Source organism: Salvelinus sp. IW2-2015, linkage group LG25 (assembly GCF_002910315.2).
Source record: "Salvelinus sp. IW2-2015 linkage group LG25, ASM291031v2, whole genome shotgun sequence".
Lineage (NCBI taxonomy): Eukaryota > Metazoa > Chordata > Actinopteri > Salmoniformes > Salmonidae > Salvelinus > Salvelinus sp. IW2-2015.
The window spans coordinates 13,133,712-13,138,482 of NC_036865.1; the positions used below are offsets into that span (position 1 = coordinate 13,133,712).

General features: G+C 43.5%; 1 pseudogene; it reads right to left on the reverse strand.

Annotated features, from left to right (window-relative positions):
- Positions 1-4,771, reverse strand: part of LOC111951710 (uncharacterized) — a 17,159-nt pseudogene that overhangs the window by 8,757 nt on the left and 3,631 nt on the right.

Below are 4,771 nucleotides of genomic sequence, written 5' to 3' on the forward strand. Positions count from 1 at the left end.
TGATTTTATTGAGGCTACAGCTCCAGCGCGTCAACACCATAGGGTGACCTCAAAGCTTCATCACTAAGCTAAAGGACATGGGACTAAACCCTCCCTCTGCAACTGGATCCTGGACTATCCTGAAGAGATGGACCTCCCACTCAGGTGGTAAGAGTAGGTAACAACACATCCGCCACGCTGATCCTCAACACGGGGACCCCTCAGGGGTGCGTGCTCAGTCCCCTCCTGTACTCCCTGTTCACTCATGACGGCATGTCCAGGCATGACTCCAACACCATCATTAAGTTCGCTGATGACACAACAGTGGTAGGCCTGATCACCAACAGCGACGAGACAGCATATAGGGAGGAGGTCAGAGACCTGGCCGTGTGGTGGCAGGACAACAACCTCTCCCTTAACAGGATCAAGACTAAGGAGATGATTGTGGACTACAGGAAAAGGAGGACCGAGCACACCCCCATTCTCATCGACGGGCTGTAGTGGAGCAGGTTAGAGTTTCAAGTTCCTTGGTGTCCACATCACCAACAAACTATCATGATCCAAACACACCAAGACTGTCAAAGACCTCAGCCACCCTAGTCATAGACTGTTCTCTCTGCTAGCTAGCGGTACCGGAGCGCCAAGTCTAGTTCCAAGAGGCTTTTAAACAGCTTCTACCCCCAAGCCATAAGACTCCTGAACATCTAATCAAAGGGCTACCCAGACTATTTGTATTGCCCCCTCCCCGCCCTCTTTTACGCTGCTGCTAGTCTCTGTTATTATCTATGCATAAGTCACTTTAATAACTCTGCCCACATGTATATATTACCTCAATTACCTCAACTAACTGGTGCCCGCGCACATTGACTCTGTACTGGTACCCCCTGTATATAGCCTCACTATTGTTATTTTACAGCTGCTCTTTAATTATTTGTTACCTTATTTTAATTTTTTGTGGTTGTTTTCTTAAAACTGCATTGTTGGTTAAGGGCTTGTAAGTAAGCACAAGCCCCTGGTTCAGATACATTTAACGCAGCCCTAAAAACCCTATTCAAATTCGACACAAACCTTCAAATAGGTATGTAATGACACATTATATAAACTCTTTACAGTGTTTTATTTACATTTTAGAGGTAATAAGTTGGACAAATCGGGTGAAAAAAGTAGTTTCCCCACATGAAATATCTCCTCCCCGTTTCACTATGACGCAGTAGCTTTCGCTTCCCCACCCGCCATTTTTAAAAAGACCCGGCAGAGCACCATTGCCTTCTTCAATCATGCAGAGACGGGCAGCATGAAGGTCTCGTCATTAATTTTGCCGGAAAGGGCAGAAATTGTGTTTTACAATGGTATTCATATTACAGTTGACCTGGAAGTATTACATTTTTGGGGTGCTAAAATAAGGTCAAAGGTACAGAACAGCGCAATGTACAAAAGTGTGTTRGTTACCGTTAGCATGAATAAGTCAGATGCCAGCATTGCCAAGTTCATGCCTTTTACAAACACAAATCATATACACATATAAAAGAGACAATTACATTCAAGCAGATCGTTATAGTTTTATTCTAGGACTTCAGGCCGAGTAGTAATAACTACTTGTTGGTAGAAGCGACGTCTTCACCTGATGTTGTGCCCAGTCAGCTCCAGAGTCTTCACCTGATGTTGTGCCCAGTCAGCTCCAGAGTCTTCACCTGAACCACCGTCACAGGCTGCATCACAGGCTGCATCATGCATTTGAGGGGGCGTTGCTTACTAGCGCCCGTGCTTCACAATTATTTTCTTGAGCAGCCCTTCCTCCAAAAGCAAAAGCTTTAATTTGATTTGTATTGCCATCTACAAGGGGTGTATATTCTATTTATATTGCAAATTTAACTTGCAACATGGCCTTTAACAACCTTTCTGATTTTGATTAACGTTATTGATTTGTCATGTTTTGAAGATCAGATGATGATTAATGATGCAGCTCTGGCCAGGTGACACAGGTGTTCAGGGAATACATATTCCATCTCTCCCTCCCTCTGGTCAGGTGACACAGGTGTTCAGGGNAGGTGTTCAGGGAATACATATTCCATCTCTCCCTCCCTCTGGTCAGGTGACACAGGTGTTCAGGGAATACATATTCCATCTCTCCCTCCCTCTGGCCAGGTGACACAGGTGTTCAGGGAATACATATTCCATCTCTCCCTCCCTCTGGTCAGGTTCTTGAAAGAGGTTTGTGTGCAGATGTTTGTCTAGGTTTCCATGGTAACCTGAAGTTCCCCTAGGGAGATGCAGGTGGCTCACAGTCTCCATTGTTATGTGTTGTACTGTGTCATTCAACCAGGGAGGAGCACACCATAGGGTTTAGATTTGTTTACAGGTCTAGGCAGCTCTGAGAGCAGGTTCTGCATGTAAAGCACCAAAAACATACTGCTGTGACCTATCCATCACTGTTTAGGGGGTGTGGGAAAACCAAAATATTCTGCTTTATCCCAATGTTATGCTTTCAAATGAAACAAAATATCTTCCTCTTGTTAAAGCTTCTAGAATTGATTTGTTCGTTACACTCTCTCTGTCCCATATATCTGCACTCAGTGGTAGAAACCCCAGGAAAGTACAGTGTCAATACCAGCCTGAACAAACTAGCAATCACATCTGACAAGCCTCCCTCTGACGACAAGTSTGACTGCATAGGATAAGTCCCTCTCTCCCTCCCCCTCTCCCCCTCTCCCCAACAGGTTCTCTTTATCTTCCTACCTCCCTCATTCTGCCCATTCTCTCACCTTTTTTTTTCTTGTTCTCCCTTGCTCCTTCTTTATACTCTTTATTATGCCAGTCTTTATCTTCCTCTGGTATCTTCTTCTTTTTCTCTCTGTCTCTTACTCTCCCTTCCCTCTTTCTGTCTCTGAGGCTTTTTCTCTAAGTGCTGCACTGTGCTGCTGGGGGCAGAAGTATAGCCTCTCCTAACAGCTTGTGTATTCGCCTGAGGCAGAATAACTCATGTCACTGCCTCTCCACAGATCATAAAGTGCAAACATTTTAGTGTAAGCAACAGCCTGTTGTATTTCTCTAAATAACCGTACAACACTTCACTTACTCCAGTAAGACCAAGAGACGCTAGAAGTCCTAGAAATATTATTTTCTTCAGATTTCTCAGAATATTCCCGGCATACATTAAACATGCTTGTATACATACAATCATTCTATCATATGGTACAGTCACAAAGATATGAGGACACATGGCATACCATCTCATGTCTGTCCTTCGACTTCTCCTGGAATGTCCCATCCTTTGAAGCAGTGGGGAGTACCAGAGCTTGATTGGTGTAACATTGCTGTCAGATATTTTGGTAAAACTTCTGAAACAAAATGCCCATAATTACACTGAATGGTTAATCTTCCCTAAGAGAGAGTCCCAGTATGACTGTTCATTCAATAACATAAATGAGGAATGTACCAGTTAATTACCAATTTAAAGAACTTGTGAGGCAGACCAGATAATCCGAGACGTGACTAGTATAGGGATCTCTGTAGATGAGAAATATGACCGAACATTTTGTTACTCATCAATGGTATGTATGTAGTTCTGTCCTTGAGCTGTTCTTGTCTAACGATGTTCTGTATTATGTCATTCTGTATTATGTTTCATGTTTTGTGTGGACCCCAGGAAGAGTAGCTGCTGCTTTTGCAACAGCTAATGGGGATCCTAATAAAATACCAAACACCAAAAATGGTTTGTTCAGCTAACATGGTTTTCTGTGCCACTCCAAAGAAGATGGCCATCAACATGTAATGATTGTAATGATGAATATGGAGTAGTCACAGATTCGTACAGACCAAAGTCTGTCAGTATTATGTTCTTATCAAAACATTGGTACCCATCCAGGAATGGACATTAAGCCCGTCTACCTGTAGCGCTACATAAGAGATAAGAACATTGGATAAGAACATTGGCACCCAGCCCATCTCTCCAGTTTAGGGCGTGTGTTACAGGGAAGGCCACAGGTGATTAATGCCGCCATCTCTCATTGCCGTGGCGATCCTTGAACTCTGACACTTTCAATCTGTCAGGTGAACACAGCTCAATCAGCGCACCGCCCCGTGTCACACCGTCACCCCCGGCTATCTGTCATCCACAGCAACAGCAGGCCATCAGTAACTGGCTTGTTAGAGAGGACCAGGTCAAGCTTAAACAATAGGCTGCTGCTGTCACATAGCCTCCCATACACAACGGTGTAGTCTCTTATTACCTCTCCTCTCTTTTTGTATTTTCTCTTCCTCATATCTCTGTGCCTCCTGTCTACTCTTTCTATCTATTACTCCCTGCCTCTTTTTTTACCATCTCAAGTTCTGGAAACACAAATCATAACATTTCCACTAAAACAGACCATATTTCCCTACCTGAAATTGAGAATCACAGAGGGTGTTGAAATAAGCAAATACAGTTTCTTTCAATCTTATGTAGGTCTGTAGGGTTAGCTGAGGTCCTGACCCCTCTAACCTCTCTCCCACTACATACTGAGTTCTGAAGTCACTTTAACCTTTGACACCTGACATGTGGGAGGTGATGGTAGTAAAGGATATTTCCCTCCCTGTGTTAGTGAAGACAGGAGAAAACAGACACATGCCCAAAATATCTACACCCCTTCAGAGTTCACTGAAGCAGGTCAAACTATCTCTCTCTTTCGGTTTCTTTTTCTGTCCCTTCTCTTTTTTTCTATAATACTTTTTCTATAGTCTGTCTTTTTTCTATAGTCTGTCTGTCTGTCTGTCTGTCTGTCTTTCTGTGATGTTCTCTATTTTTACGCTTCAG